This window comes from Agelaius phoeniceus, chromosome 5 (genome assembly GCF_051311805.1).
Source record: "Agelaius phoeniceus isolate bAgePho1 chromosome 5, bAgePho1.hap1, whole genome shotgun sequence".
Taxonomy (NCBI): Eukaryota; Metazoa; Chordata; class Aves; order Passeriformes; family Icteridae; genus Agelaius; species Agelaius phoeniceus.
Genome location: NC_135269.1, coordinates 32,868,718 through 32,885,810, shown reverse-complemented (window position 1 = coordinate 32,885,810; position 17,093 = coordinate 32,868,718). Strand labels below are relative to the sequence as shown.

The window sequence follows — 17,093 nt, the reverse complement described above, 5'->3', positions numbered from 1 at the left end:
CCTCCAGGCTGAACAGACCAAGTGACCTCAGCCACTCCTCATGTGGCTTTCCCTCAAAGCCCTTCACCAACCTCATGTCCTTACCCTGGAGGCTCTCTAAGAACTTCATGTCTTTCCTATATGGTGGCACCCAAAACAGCCCCCAGCACTCGAGGTGAGGCTGCCCCAGTGCAGAGCAGAGCAGGACAATCCCCTCCCTTGCCCAGCTGTGATGCTGTGCCTGATGCCCCCCAGGACAGGGTTGGCCCTCCTGGCTGCCAGGGCACTGCTGACTCATGTTCAACTTGCCATCGACCAGGACTTCCAGGTCATTTGCTGTGGTACTGCTTTCCAATAACTCATTCTGGATGGATTCATGGATTTCCTGACTGCATCACCTGGTTTTTTGTTCTGGAGACACTGAGAAAGGTGCCTGATTCTTCTCAGACTGGGGCAAATCAAGTGCAAATCAAGATTGGCCCAGTCTGTCCATACATCCAAGGCTGCCCCATCCCAGGTGCAGAATCTGACACTTGGGCCTTTTGCATGCAAGTATCATTAATATTCTCAGCACATATAAATGACACTTTTTCACATGCTGGATAAATGTGGAATTAGTATTGCATCTTACACCTTTTGAATCTGTCACTTTTGTTAATATTCTGTCTTAATGATAGCTCAGTGCTGAATTTTACCTTAAAATATTGCACTCCAGAATATGGTAGATTATAAACTCAGTGATATCAGTAATTAACAACTATACTAGTTTGTGTAACAAACAGCCATTCCTATTTTTTCCATATTTTTCAAAAGGTTTCATGATCTAGTAATTCTAAATCACTTATGATCCTTTTCAACATTTTTTTCCATTTTATTAAATGTAGTATCTTTAGTTAAGAACTGTAGTAATCTATTCAAGAAAACAAAAATATGCTGTTTCCAAGAGTAGCAGTAGGATTAATTAAAAAGACAGAGAGTAAAGATGTTTTATATAAGTTGCCTATTATTACTGATTTTATGATAATGAATATGTTGAGGAACTTCAGCTGAACAGAACAGAGCCACTGGCAGTCACTGTGACTTCATATTGCTTCATCATTATGGCTGCTCTTAGTTCTCTAAGAGATGGCATCTGGTCAAGATTCTGAAGGAGATTTTGCCTTATTGCTCAAGACACAAATTATCCCTTTGACATAGCAAGCATAGTAAGCATGGATTTCCTGACTGCAGCACCTGTTTTTTGTGTTCTGGAGACACTGAGAAAGGCACCTTTTTCTTCCAAGACTAGGGGAAATCGAGTACATTGCAAGCATTGGGCCAGTACAGAGATTAAAATAGTTCCAAGGACACTGTCATTTGACGGTATGGCTAGTTAGGGTTTGAGATAGGTGTTTGAAGATAAATTTTCACTAAATTGAAAGTTTAGATGTAATTAATGGAATGGTTTAGTGACAATAATTTCTTTAGCAGAATAAATTAAATAAGTACCTTATTTTACTCAGAGAAGAAAAAAATAGCATTCAAAATGTTTAGATAGATACAAAGTATCACATAAAGTATAAGTGTAGCCATAAACTTATGAATTTTGGTTTTGAAAATAATACAGAACCTACTGCTTACTAATGAATGCTTCCATGTGTTATTTTCATCTATGTAACACATTATGAGAACCTTAGAAGCTATAATCTCTTTCGAGATCCAGTGCTTACCATAAAATCATAGCAATAAAATCATACCCAGGGGAAGTTCTTTCCGACCCCCAAAATTCACTGAGACTAGAAGAAAAAGATTATAGCAACTCAAAACTCTGCATGAGTTACAAATAATTTCCTCTCATGATGTGCTCTATCTGAGATGATCAGTTTTCCACAAAGTTGTCAGGGATGTATTTTTAAAATAAATTAATACTTCTATGATAGAATGAAACAAGTAGGAACTATTATTTCGATTACTACAATTCAGAGTACCATGTAAATAACAGAAACTAATATTAAGACAAAAGAAGAGCATTTCTTTTCAGAAATCCCCAAAAGACTTTTACAGATTTAATCAATGATAAAATAATTTCTGTGACAGCAAGGAATAAAAAGCATAGGATGTTCAATTGCAAGCCATCCATGAAAGATACTTAAATGTATTTAGGCATGTAAGTGGATGTTTCTATAGTGCATTTGAGACCATCAAAGGAACCTCTGAAATGGTGCTAAGGCACATGGAAAATAAGGAGATTATTGGTAAAGGCCAACATGACTTCACTAAGGTCCAATTGTGCCTGATATCACCTACCTGTAACTAGTATTCCTCTGGAACTGTATAAAGCATTTGAGACTGTCCTGCATGAATTCTGCTCTCCAAACTGGAGAGACAGATTTGGTGATGGAATACTCTGTGGATAAGGAATTGGCTGCCCAGAGCTGTAGCCAACAGCTTGATGTCCAAGTGGAGACCAGTGGTGAGTGGGGCTCCGCAGGGGTCGGTATTGGGACTGGCGCTGCCTAACATCTTTGCTGGTGGCATGGACAGTGGGATCAAGTGCACCCTCAGCAAGTTTGCAGATGACAGCAAGCTCTGTGGTGTGATGGACATGCTGGAGGGAAGGGATGCCATCCAGAGGGACCTGGACAGGTGTGACAAGTGGGCTAATGCAAACCTTGTGAAGTTCAACAAGGCCAGGTGCAAGGCCTTGCACCAGGGTCAGGGCAATCCAAAGCACAAACACAGGCTGGGCGGAGAATGGATCAAGATGAGCTGCAGAGAAAGGACTTGGGGGTGTTTGTGGATGAGGAGAGTGACATAAATTGGCAATGTGAGTTTGCAGCCCAGAAGGCCAACTGCATCCCAGGCTGTATCAAAAGCAGTGTGGCCAGCAGGATGAGGAGGTGGTTCTGACCCACTCCTCAGTTCTCTGAGACCCCACCTGGAGTGCTGCATCCAGATCTGCAGTCTTCCAACATAAGGAAGACTGTTCTATGTAGGGAGATGTCGGGAGAATAACAGGGTGTGGGGAGAATAGCAAGTGCTCTGCTCCAGAAAATAGAAGAAAAACAAGATCTCAGTCATGGGTGTCATTGCTACAGCTGTGCTAAAAAATACTTACTTTGAAAATTAGGAAGCCAGCAGTTTACTGAGTTGTTTTCTTTACATCACAAATAGATATGTATTGCAACACAGCATTCAAAAGATAAAATGTTTACATGGAAGTCTAATATTTTCAAATTGTCGTATACTCAGTTTTAGCACATTTTAAATTAATATAAACAATTATATATACACACACATAGACATCACATAATTGTTCAACATACAGCTGAGCTATGTATGTACTGTCCTGAATGAAAGTAAAATGATGCCAGGAAGTTTGTTCTTTTTTTTTAAGCTTGGAGAGGAGTCATCTAAAAATTATTATTGCTTGTAGAAAAATGCATCACATTTTAGATATTATATTAAAGTGTCAGTTCAGAATGGCCTTCATGTTAAATTCCTGCTTAAAAGTGCACATGGTACTTAGAATTGTTCCTTATGTTTGAGCTAGGTACATTTTTTTAAATATAAAGTTTTGCTATGCTTTGGTGTTTTTTTATCATTTCATAAGGACATGAGCCAGAATGGAATTGTGCTGTCCTCAAAATGAATTCTAAAATTCTTGGATCTAAGATAGCGTGAGCTGTGTTAATCTGTGCATTGCATGAAGAAAAGTGGTTTGATGAAAAGTGGTTTAAAAAAAATTGCAAAATGTCTCTTGTCTCATGAGATTTCAGAGCAATCCAGTTTGCCAGTATATTTTAACATATGTCCTGTGATGACAGGTTCTGGGCTTAGAAAACCCAAGCATATTTCTTAATCCCAGGACTGGCAGGGGCAAATGTAAGGCTCCACTAATGTGTGCAATCCTGTGAGTCATCACTGCCCGCAGAAACTATAGTTCTCTACTTGCAGCCTAATAACTGGGTTATTCTATAATAATATAAAATCCATGTTAGATTTTGCCCATGTCTTACACACACTGTGTCATTTTTAGTTATTGATGGGCAAGGATGGAAATTACTTTTTTCTCCTGCATGGAATTTTGTTTAAAATCTGTTTACAAGGGACTGGTGTTTTCCATATGCCTTGATCTGAATCCCTTATGAATCAACCACAGCTTGACCCTTCTGTCAAAAGACACAAGCAATTCATGTGAAATAATTTTGTTTTAATACATTTCAGTCATAAAGCAATGAGGATATGTAAGCCTATAGAACATTAATAGAATTAGAATTTAATTGTTGACTATCAGTTAAAGCCAGGGAGTGAGGATCAGGATGTGTGTTCATTCACAGGACTAAGAGACTGGAGGGGACAACTGGCATTAGCAAATCTAGTTCTGTGATACCCTAGTTAACCTGCCTGTATAAACCTGCCCCTAAATTTATCATGTTCATTCTTAAAACTACTTTGGTTTCACTACTGCATCTTGCTGAAGTTTCTCTAGAACTTCTCTCTTGTGATGATTTGAAACCTTTGAACAGTCACAGCTTATTCATCATTATTTTTTCTTGTGCCAAAAGGTTTTTAAACTGCTTTCTGCCTTTCTATTTTATGTATCATTATGTATTTTTGGAGGGTCGCTGCATCGTTCCCTCCCTTTGTTTTCGAAGAGTAAAAAACTGAGGGTTTTTAGAACAATGAAAGATGATACAAAACTAGCCTCATGCATATTAGTCATGCAGATCATGAAAAGATATTAGCTTGAGTCTGAAAAGGAGCAGGCATGTGATAGTTTACTCCAATATTGTGATAGAGAAGTGTTAGTCCCGAGTTAATCTGTTACATCTGTGCCAAACAACGAGTAGCTCCCCTGTAGCACAGTACAGTGCCCATGCAGTACACATTCTTTCCAGTTAAATACAGGATCAGAACAAAGGTCCACCTGCACAGTACCTGCCTTCAGCAGTGCTATGTGCTAGATGTTTGCAGAAAAGCATGAGGAACAGTGCAAGTAGGACTTCTAATATTATAGCAAATGTTTAGTAAATTTCTGATGGCATTTCCTATAATTAAAGTAAAATATTAGTTTACTCAATAAAAGATATGAAGCTAGTATGCATGAATTATCCTTAGCAAATCCATACAGAGCTTACCAATTTTTATTTCTCTTTGACTACTTTTTCTTTCAATTTGATCGAAAAATCAGCATATGATTGTAGTCAAATAAGTAGTCTCACTGTTTATCTTAAATATATTCATTTTCAGACGTATTTACTATTCTTAATTTATTCATTGTCAAAAATTACTAAGGAAAGTCTTAGAAACATGTATTAGAATCTATCATGCATAGTACTTCTTGGTATTCTGGGATGGAAATAATTTGGCTTTTTCCTCCCTTGGCTGTCTCCAGCTACACTTCCAGAAATGGAAGTTTTATTATTGAGATGTGCTCAATTTTAATCATTCTCATTAGGGAAGCTGCCTTTGCCACCAAGAGTTGCACCACCAATTTTGCTTGAAGACTCTAGCAAGTTATCTGAATTTTTGCATATTTTACTTCAGGACACTCTGTACTTACTCATTGCATAAGTCCACAAACTTCTGTAATAAGTTTCCTAACTTCTTACTCTTGGCTTCTCTGAAACTAAAATGTTAGTTACGGAATTACTTAACCCCTGTGTTTATGTAGACCAAGTTCAAATTTGCAGTGGTGCCTTTAGTTTGGACTAGAAATTCCATTTGGACTCGTAATTCCTTCAAATATCAAACTAGCTCACTCATGAAATTCAGATGTTGATTTGGTTTTTTTGGTTAGGTTTGGTTTTAGGGGATTTGGTTTGTTGGTTGGTTTTGCTGTACTAAATGCAAAAATACCTATTGGTGTATCACAATTACTTCACAGACATGATTTACCTACCACAGTGTCGTCCAGCCTAACATCATTGTTATTTAGATTCCTCTGGGGGGATGTGATAAGTTTGGTTGTGGATACCTGTTCTTCCAGCATCTGAAAAGAAGAACCTTAGTTTAATCCAGACTCCTAATTTTGCATCAGCTGAAAAAATTCTATTTCTCGGCCAGGCATTTTACATAGATAGAGATATGAGATCCCAAGTTGTTAAATTGGTCTCATTATGACAGAAATATTTTGACATGAGTTTGAAATTCAAGCTAACTGGTTGTACACTTTGACTAAATCCATATTATTAGAATTTGTGATGAATAAATGTTTGAAAATGACAGTGTTTGAATGACAATTTACTGCTAGGCTATGTAAAAATGCTAGTTTAAAAATAACAGGCCGTAGAAAAATTGACTTTGGATTCTAGATATTATTTTGCATCCTAAGTACTATATGAATACTAGAAAAAGACTAATTCAATTTGGGCATAAAACTTTCTCAAATTATATTTTTCTGAATATGCATTTACAAATGCTGGAAATATTGAACTCTTATTTGCCTGAAAATAAGCACTATTTTCTGTACACAGAAATCAACATAAGCAATATTTACACTGATGATATTGTAGAATGCTCTCTTTACAGAATACTCTAATTTAGTTTGCCCTTACTGGTAGACAAATGACGTATCAAGGAATTCATGTTGTTATGGTGAGAATTTTCTTTGACCTAGACCTTGAAGAGTCATTTTAGCAATGCAGTTCAAACTTTCAAAATGAGAGACATTCAGCTATACAGGGCTTGTGACTCAAAAGCAAACCTTAAATGCACTTTTCAGAGGTGATAGTGAAATTTGTAGGGACTGAGGTGCCAGACCAAGGTTTGGTGGCTGTGGAGACCTTGTTAGGTTAGTTCTTTTTTCAGGGCTGTTGCTTTAGCTTGGACACTACTCTGCACCTGAGAGCAGTGTGGGGTGTTCTACTGTGGAATTGAAATCACAAACTAATGAGTAGATTGTTAGCTTAATTCTCTGTACATGTGCTTTTCTTATGATATTATTTGGTTTACAGTGTTCAGGCCTATGGCAGATGGAATTGATCCTGTTCCTGGCAAAGTCAATGGCAAAATTTCCATGGTAAGTAACAACTAGAGTTTCCCAATCCTTGACAATGTTAAAATACACTTGAACAAAAGCTTTACTCTGCTGCAGGTATGAACTAGCAAGAAATAACTCCCCAGAGTAAGAGAAGTAGGCAGGAATGAATGCCTCAGGGCAGACAGACATGGAACTTGTAAGTTCTGCTGCTTTGGGCACCAGACTTGCTTTAAGCCAAAAGCTCTCAGGAAGTCAGCACATGTAACCAACATTTCAAGTGGTAACTCAGAAACTTTGTCAAGGTTGATGTCTGTGTAATCATATACAGGTGAATCATATACTTCAGGTGAAGTATATGATTAAAAAGACCGAAAGGTTCCTCATATTTACACATTTTATTCACAAAAATAGTAGGTTCAAAGTAATGAGTCTCTTGCAAATATGTACAAAGAGACAACTAATACTGGATGCATTACATGAAAGCACCAGTTAGAAAGCTGATTTTCCTGGTGTCTTATCTTTAAAATGCAGTGGCCCTATTTAAACATGACAAATGAGGACAAAACCCCTGCAAAACAATCCTTGTCTAGTTCGTAGTGCTGATATCATTGTTTAATCAATGAAAAGGATGGATTTTATTTTAAAAAGTGGAAATATATCATGGATTTCCAAAGGGATCCCAGTGAAAAAGCATGCATTATTGAAAAAGCATGTAATATTGTTATTTAACCTGTAAAAGTAAACTGAATACAAACAATCAAACTGTAGTTCTTAATTATGGGAAATGCTTATTCATATTGGGGGCAGAGAGTTACAATCATGTTTACCCAATAGAACTGATAAATGCAACTGAGTATTTTTCCAGCTGTTTTACAGAGGATTATGTTTTCAAAAGCTTTTCATAAATCTGTCAAAATAAGCAAAAAAGTTAATGGAGGACAGAGTGTCTTGCTAAATAAATAAGCTCATTGATATAGCAAAAGTTGGGAGGATGAGGTTGGGTACATACTTCATGGTGGCAACTTGAGTGTTGTGTAATTTTGGCAACCAGATTCACATATGCGTAAGAACTCTGGTGTTTGCTGGAGGATTAGCACAAATTGTGGATTTGGGGAAGCAGCAGCACCAAGAGTTAAGTTGAGCATGTAGTGAAAGAGTCAAGAGTGGACTATGTTGAAAAAGGTGATTTAGTGTAGCAATTAAAGTTCTTCAAATATATGTTTACGTGTTTCCACTTTTGGGTAAGTACTCAGAGCCCAGTTTTATTCTCTTCTGTGACAATATTGGAGGAATAGAAATGCACCAAAAAAGTGGGTACATCATCCTTTAGACCAGAAAGGAGGTCCAGAATTTAATTTTCAGCTGCCAGGTACAGAGTCCTGAACAAGGACTCTGGCAGGGTACGCCCATTCTGCAGTGCCATGCAGAAGCAAGTAGAAGGTTCAAGTAGATAGCAAGTACAAGGTTCACTTTGTGATACCAAAGAAGGTAGACACCTTCCTCACCTGTTTACTCACCACTGGCTCATAACATGTCTTTAATGATCAGTTAGGAGTGGGAAAATGTTCAGTTTTTATTCAAGAGAAATTACATGCTCATTTTTTGAAAACAGAGAATTGTTAAAAACCAAAAATTTAAAGACAATGCTTTAAAAAATCTTAGATAATTTAAAACTGTTAATATTTTAGCCTAATTATTTTCTGAGCCAGTAGAATATTTATACATTTGACAATTTGACTTTGTATTTTAAAAAGCAAATTATCTGTTGTATAACTTCATTAAGCCAGCTCTCTTGTTCATGTGGTTTGAATTTGCCTAGGGTTACAGTACAGTGCATACTTGAGGAATTGGCATTAGAAACTAAAATGGGGTCAGAGGAGGGAAAGATGGTTTCAGACATTTTAGCTTTGCATATTAAGAAGGTTTATTTTAAAAAAAAGGCAAACAGATATTCTTTTATTTTTTTTGCTTTGCAGTGATTTAGCAGATTTATGTTTAGTTTCTTTAAAATTTTCTCTCTTATATCTGAGCCAAAACACTGAAATCTCTTCTATGTCATCTCCTTTGATGTGAGAAATAGAAGGATTATAAATCACAAAATCCCTGTGAACAGAGTCTACTAAGTCTCTTGGGAAAATTGTGTAAATTAATTTGGACACACCACTGTGAAATCCAAACTGAAACAGCTTTTGTTGTAGGAAGAAAAAAAGATAGCTCTCACTACCTCACATGAGCCAAAGGAGGATAGCAATTTTGTGCAAAATGCTTGGTGGGAAAGAGTTAGCCATAGTTTATGAGTTAGCCATAGTTTTTATACAGATTAGCAGGTAAAGGGAAAAATAGAAGAAAAGCGTTGTTACTAAATGCTTCTGTATAAAATAAAACACCTGTGGTTCATATTCAAGTTCATGGAAAACAAATGAGCTAGTAAACATGTAGTGTTTGAATTTAGCAAAAGGATTTTGTTTGCCATAGGGGAAGAAAGAGAATGACTCTACATTTGTGGTACTTAGATGGATAGTGCTTATATTACTCATCATTGTACCATTTGCTTTTTTTATTGCAAGTCTGGCAAAAATAAGATCAATCATCCTACAAATGATGGACTAACATGAAAACAGCTTCAAAATTTAACTCTTTTTGACCAACAGGTGTTCTTATCAGATAGTACTTATAAAATTATACACATTTCTCCTGGAGCTGACATGTATTCTCTTTCTGTAAGAATGCATACACTGTTCCCCCATGTCTACACCTGTACATATGCATTTTCAGGTATATATACATGGATATATGTGTGTAGGGGTATACATACATACACTAACCTATGGATAGACCATATATTAGAGAGAGAATGAGAGAAGGGGGGTAGGGGGAGGCAGAGACAGATGTATATCCATCTGTCAGGTCCACCAACTCCTACAGCTCAGCGCTGTTTGCTTGTGTAGACTGGGGCTGACAAAATGCTGTTCGTAAGCACAGAATGGATTTGCTTTGGGAATTATGTGCTCCGTGGTGACAGGAGACCAGCCAGGCCTGAAAGTGTGATCAGTGGAGAGAGTTAGTCCAAGGGTGGCATCAAATCTGGAACTTTGTGTCTCCTGGACGAACACCTTTCCATCCATAACTACAAGGAGAGACTGTGCCTCCAAAAAAGGGCATCAGGATAAAGAAGTGCATGGTAGAAATGCTATTGGCTTTCCATATCTGCGTGAGTGAATTCTTGCGGGAATTACTTAAAAACAGGTCAAAGGAGGGTGATGGTAAAACAGCATGCAGAAAAAAATCTACTTAATTGATATTTTTACTTATTTTATTTGATTGACATAATTCAGCAGCTAATGCCAGATTCTAGACCATATATTGGATGACATTATGTCTGTTGCATATAATCAAAAGAACGATATCCTGCCAGCTTCCCAGTTTTAAGCCACAAAATTTGTCTTCTGGCTACACAAATCTCAAATTTAAAATGTTGCCCTAACTTGCAAATATGCAGAAATTATTTAATATTTTGCATCTTGTTGGACTAAATATAAAATGTAATATTTATTGTTCATTATCCAGTTATTTCTTTTCCTGAGGAGTAGAAGAAAGTAATTCTGAAAGGTATTGGGGGTGAAGATCAGTGCCAAATTAAATCTGAAATAAAATCATCTGAAACAACCAGCAAAGTTGTACATTCCTCTGCCATATTTTGGTATACAGATAATAATCCTTTCCCTTAGGATATAACCCTGTTCTCCTGACAATAGGTATTTGCTTCTGGCTATGAATTCTAAAATCACAAGTGAGTAAATTACTTCAAAAGTATGATTTTTATCAGTCTGAAATGGAGGTATGCTTCTGAATTATAGATATACTTTAAAATTGGTTGCCTTTCATGTTAGTGACATGTATTCAGATTCCCTAATATATGGACACAGACCACTTTTTATCTTTTTACCTTTCTATATATGAGAAAGAATATCTTGTCTGTCTGTCTGTTTGTTTGTTTGTTTGTTTGCTTTCGGTGATAGTTCATTTAGATGATAGTGTAGGGAATATTCCAACTCACCCATAGGAAAAAATATACTTTCTGTCACATCTCAGATAAAACAGTAAAATGAAAATATTACTCAACCTCTTATTTAAATGACTGAATTGTCCAATAACCTAAAAGCAGGTTGTATATATGATTTAAAACAGACACAGGTTTTTGGCCATGGAAACTTCTGAACTTTCTTTTATTATAACAATCAATTTCAAAATTAATTCAGCATTCAGGGTATGAGGAGTAGGAAACATTTTAAAAGTCAGCTTGAATATACTATATTTTATTTTTTATATAATTCAATCTTTTTCCTTCTCTCTTATTTTTAAGTTGACCAGTGGGCTATGAAATTGAAAAATATACTGCAAATACATTCTGAAAAAATGGGCAATGAGGGACTGTCTTAGAGTTACAACTCTGTGGGATGAATAAGGCAATCCACAACAGGTTGGGAAACCTTGGAAGCATAGACTAGTCAAAACAGTTTGCCTCCCTGATGATTTCCATAGACTCTACAATAAAACAGTTATTACTCAGAACCCAGTTTTATTCTCTTCTGTGAGTGACAATATTGAGGGAATGGAAAAGCATCAACAAAGTGGATACATCATCCTTTAGACATATGATAACCAGAAAGGAGATAACCAGAATTTAAATTTCAGCTGCCAGGTTCAAGATCCTGAGCAAGGACGCTGGCAGGGCACACCCATTGTGCAGGGATAGCAAGAACAAGGTTCCCTTTGTGGTACTAAAGCAGGTAGTCATCTTCCTCATCTGTTTACTCACCCACCACTGGCTCACAACACATGTTTAGGGATCCCTTAAGAGTGGGAAAATTCACCAGTGCTTTGTGTTTTAGTTGGTTGGGGTGTTTTTCTGCTTTAACATCTTGTTAGGAGCATTTCATCATGTTCAAAGCTCTGGGCAGCATCTCATGTTACTCTGCATGTCTTAGCTTGGCTGAAAGAGCTTTTTGCCTAAATTTTTTCCCTCCCAGCTAAGGGAAATTGCTCTGGCTCCTCTTTTCCATAACTGAAAGTTTGTTTATGTTTGGCTGGTGCATTTTGTCAGCAAGAGTAAACTGGTTTCTTTTACATCTCCATTATTAGTACAATACCAGATGGATGTGTGTTCCTGCTGTCTCATCCTCCTCTCTTTCATTCTTTTTCCTCTGCTTATTACACAATTCATTTTTCCAAGACCTATCTTGATGTTCTGTGGGAACTCAGCACATCACTCCGGATGTCCAGAGTTACCGAGAAAACCCTTGGGGGTCTCGGAAATCCTGGAATGTTGCCAGGAGTGTTTGGTGGCTTGATTTTGATCCATCCACAGAAGTGACAAGAGTTTGAGGACATGAGAATCACTTTAGAGTGAAGGGTGTAAAAAGGGACACATTTATAGGGTGAAATATAGACTTTAAGATTTTTGGTACAGGGGGGTTATGGAGACAAGATGGAGGGATCAGGGCGTGTCTCGTTCCTTCTTCTTTTTTCTTCTTGTCTTCCATCTTCTGTGGTGATGTTGACACTTGGGGATTGGTTCATGGTGAAGGTGCACTTGCTAACATGGGTGAAAAGTATTGGAAAATAAAGGTAAATATTGTGTACGTAGATTTTAGTATAAAAAGACATGACCGCCCCGTGGGCGGTCAGAGTGCCTTTGGCTGCCTTGCAGGTCAGACCTCTGTTGGGCAGACAGAAAATTTTGTAGATAAGAAACAATAAACAATCTGAAGATCGAAAAGCTGAAGAGTCCAGACTCGTCCTTTGAAATGCGTGCCACCCAAGAACCACCCTACCCGTGTCGGGGCAGAGACAGACAGCCGGACCCGACAATGTTCAACCTCTGATGTTCAAATCAAAATGAGTAGCTAGTAGTTACAGCACTTTCTGCTAACTGCTTGATACTAAGTGTGTATTGAGAAATGATGCCCAAAATGTTACTAGAATAAAATTTTGCAAGTTTATAGGGTGGGAGTTTATAGGGAGGGAGAGATCTGAAGTCTAGAAATAAAACCAAACCATGTCATCCTGAATTAAGGACAATCAATTATTGCTGCTACTTAACAGAATTTCATGAATTGTAAAGGTTTTGTAAATTGTAAATTCATTGAGGGAGACAGATATAGAATGTCAAAGTATGGCTAAAGTCAAACCTAAATGCTTGCCTTTTGCATGGACAGAGCGTGTGGAGGCTGTGCAGAGGCAGCACACACCGTTCCTCGCGACTGCTCTGCCCATTGAGCCGTGGCACTCGTGGCACCGCGGCCGCCTTTGTGACCTCCAGCCTGCACACCCGGTGCCACCCTGGCACAGAACCTGCCAACACACGGGCCAGGGGCAGGTGGAGCAGCTGCTGGGACTCACCTGCCTGCAGCAGTGAGCTCGCTGCTGTGGTCTGCTGCTCTGTTTGCACACGTGCTCCTACACACACTCGCGCATGCACCACTTTTCTTGCTCAGAGAGATTTCCCTACCAAGGTGATGATAGTACATATGAAAAACAAATCTCAATATACAACCCTAAAGTGGTCTACTTCTAGCTCATTTACAACGCTCCAGTACTCACTCTGAGTAATATTGCTTGGCAGTGAACAGAAACAACTGAAGTATATATAACCTTAGAGGGTAATTAAGAAATAACATTGGTTTTTTTCTTTTGCTTTCCTTGACATGTTTTTTTTACAAGACTCCATTCAAGTTTAATTAAGTTTTGTTTTGAGGCTCTGAACCTGAAACAGTGCATTTTTATTTTCCTTGTAATAGAACCTTTACCTTGCACGTAACAAAAAAATGAAGTCTTGGGGCTATAATCATCAGATCATAGAATGAAAGGATTATAAGTTTTATACAGGCTAAAAAATAAAACCTTTGAATTAATTAGCATTTTATGAGTTTCAGGTACCTGCGAAATATCAAATTAATAAGGTTTTATTCTATTCTTATTAGATGTTAGAAGAATATTAAGTGAGAAAATGTAACTCGTTCAATTTAAGAGCTCTTCAAACTAGGAAAATGTTGGAAAGTGATTAAAACAGACTCTGAAAGCTTCACCAGCTTTTAATAGTTTAAACTAATATAAGCCAAAGGTTTGGGGGGGTTAACCTGAATAAGATGAATAAAAATTGTACATCAAACAAAACACCCTTTTAAACTGAAATATCTTGACTTCAAAGTTACTTTTATATCTCTGATATGAGCACTATAATTTCTAATCTTTCCTTTCAATGTAGGATTACAAAGCCTATACTACTGTTCATTATCCAGTTGTGTGAGAGATGCAATCGAAACAAGTGAACTAATCAGTCAAAGGTAGATGAAGTTGCAGCTCTGAAAGATCACAGAGCATGAAAAATTAGTAATGAAGCACACGTTCTCTTGTATATTTAACAGGCAAATCATTCTCATTTATACTATATATGCATGTCAAGCATTTTAAGGACAGTATCAAAATTGTAATCTAATTTTGATCATGAAATATGTTCAGCATTTCTGCAGTTTTATTTTCTGCAGTTTTTTTTTTATTTTGAGTCACAACAATATTATCTTCTCTCATTGTTCCACCAAGAAAATATGAGTTTCCAACACTCAGAGAGACTTATCTCAATCTAGGTATGAGAATCAGAGATAAAAGTTTCACTGTCCAAAGCACAATCTATTCTAAATTCCTGTGCTGAAAATGCAAATAAGGAAGTATTTCACTGTACATGGTCAGAAACTCAAACTAATGTTATAGTTTTTCTACTATGGGTACTATAAGTGACCTTTTCATGTAATTTCTGGAACAATATCCCATTAGCATCCTATTGCTAAAATGAAAAACATGAACAGATATTGATCATGCCAAAAATAAAAAGCCAAACTACAAAATGGTCTCTTGAAGGGGTGCGGGAATGTCAAAATCAACATTGATGTCAGAGAATAGGTAAAAATTGTTAAGAGAAACTAATTAGCACAACCCACACATAGACAGTATTAATTCTTCAATGTAATTTTGATTTCGTGCTAAAAGCCCTTGGTCTGAGACAGAAATTTTGTCAGAATGACACTAACTTAGCTTTGTACCCTTGCACTCTGTTGCTCATGAACTTAGCTTCAGATCCACTATCCAACTTTTCTTTCAGTGCAGCAGCTTGCTACAGCTTCTTTTGTGAGGGGAAGGTAAAGATTGTGGAACAAAGTAAGTGCTTGGAAAAAATTGCAAGCTCACACAAACAGAAGAATCCTTCAATATTTCAGTGTTTTATCTGGTCAGCTAGAGAGATTTCAGAATCTTTCTGGCAGGTTAAAGAGGCCTATTTTGATGTGAATATATGACTGCAGGCTGTTTTTAACTGTTAAAACTAGTCCACAGTTGAATGCAGATAAATATTCATCTGTAACTTACACATTATTTCCTCTGTGAAGATCAGCAATTATGCTGGTGCTGACTTAGTTTAAAAGTTAAAGTCATCATTCCAATCTCATTTGGCTTCCTTATGTGACTGCAAAAACTTACTCTGACCTGAACATTACAATAACATTAGAGTAAGACACATTTTGAGTAAGGGTTTAGTATTCTTTTGATCAAATATCAGGATGTGATAAATAAGCACCTTTTAATGCAGATTTCTTCAGTGTAGTCCATGCCCCTTGACTTTCTCCTTTATTAAATCATGAGGCACTATACACTCTGCTGCATGTTGTTTGCTTGGTCAGGGAACCCTGGGCAGCTGGGAGAACAGAACCATAGCTCCAAACACCTCCTTGACCTCTTTCAGGATGCTGCTGATCAGATCCATCTGGACTACAGGACTGCAAAAGTACTAAATCTTGCAAAGTCCAGGACAATAACCTCATCAGCATCTGAAGAAGACTAACCCATATTTCCCCTTCTTTGTTCAGAGCCGTTACTACAAAGGGCAGTCAACACAATCCATGCATTTGCTCCCTTTTATCAAAGTGCTTTTCAGTTCGTAGCTTCCTCTCCAATTTGCTGCAAAGGTGGCATGTGCATAAAATGGAAATGAAATTTGGAGACACATGGTGAGGAAAGGACCATGGTAAAGCAGTGTGCTGTTCCACAGCATAAAGCAGCATGAGCACAAATTGCAGGACATTTTATAAAATGGCAGCAGATGTTTATCTTGACTACACAGAATAAGGTGGGTTTTTGCCCTAGCCATATAAAATTAGTATTAAACAGCAGAATCTGACGTCAAATTGTACAAATTAATATGACCTTCTACACAGAGTTGAAGAAAAAGGACTGTCTTTCAAAGTGTTCAAGCAAAGAGAAGATGGATTATTTTAATAACAGTATCATGCAGGTTCTTGTCCTGTTAAAATATTTTTATTACTACTAATTACTTATGTTCTAAGGGGAAAACAATGGTTTCTCTGTTCATTCTTAGTCTATTTCACAGCCAGAGTGCACATGAGCCAGCTTGTAGTTCTTAAACCAAGTAAGTGCAAGCTGTAGTCTTGATGATAATTAAGGTGCAAGACAGAAGATTCAACTACTTCTATGTGGTTTTCTCTGTAAAAAAATTGTCCTATGACATTTTAAATTTTTTATTTATACATTTCACATTGTCTTAATAACAGATTCATATTTTTACAAATTGTATGTATTTTCCAATAGGCTTATAAGGCTAGATCTAGATATACTTAACTTTCTCCACAAGGATGTAAGAATTTCTGAAATCAGTTTTATTTGGTTTAAGTGACAATAGAAATTCCATTTTGAAACTGGATGTGCAGCTTTCAATTGGAGAAAATCCAAATTAGGGGCTTTAACATTCCTGTCTTTCTGCCATCTGTGTTCTTGAAGGTCAGACCTTGCTCTTGATCCCTCAGTGTTTTTTATTGAATGTCAGTGACTTTCTCAGTGACACCACCTCTGACTGGTCCCTAGAAGCACAATCTGGCAGGGTTGAAATCTGTCTGTCCTTCCTGCCCACTGCACTCTCTTTAGTGTCTACATGAGACTGAGCAGCTCTTGCTTTTGCCATTTCCCCTCTGTAGTTTCCACAGGAAAGATGCAACATCCCTCCAGACATCCCACTTGATCTCATCTTGTCAACTATAAATAAGGCCTCTTCAAACCAAGACACAGAAGCCAATGTTTTGCATTA

The 17,093-nt window shown here is 37.2% G+C and overlaps 1 long non-coding RNA gene across 1 annotated transcript in view; it reads left to right on the top strand.

Annotated features, from left to right (window-relative positions):
* Positions 1-6,915: 6,915 nt before the first annotated feature.
* Positions 6,916-17,093, top strand: part of LOC143694048 (uncharacterized) — a 37,918-nt gene continuing 27,740 nt past the window's right edge. The window contains exon 1 of the long non-coding RNA XR_013182223.1: positions 6,916-6,982. This is a non-coding gene — a long non-coding RNA (uncharacterized LOC143694048). The remainder of the gene's footprint in view (positions 6,983-17,093) is intronic.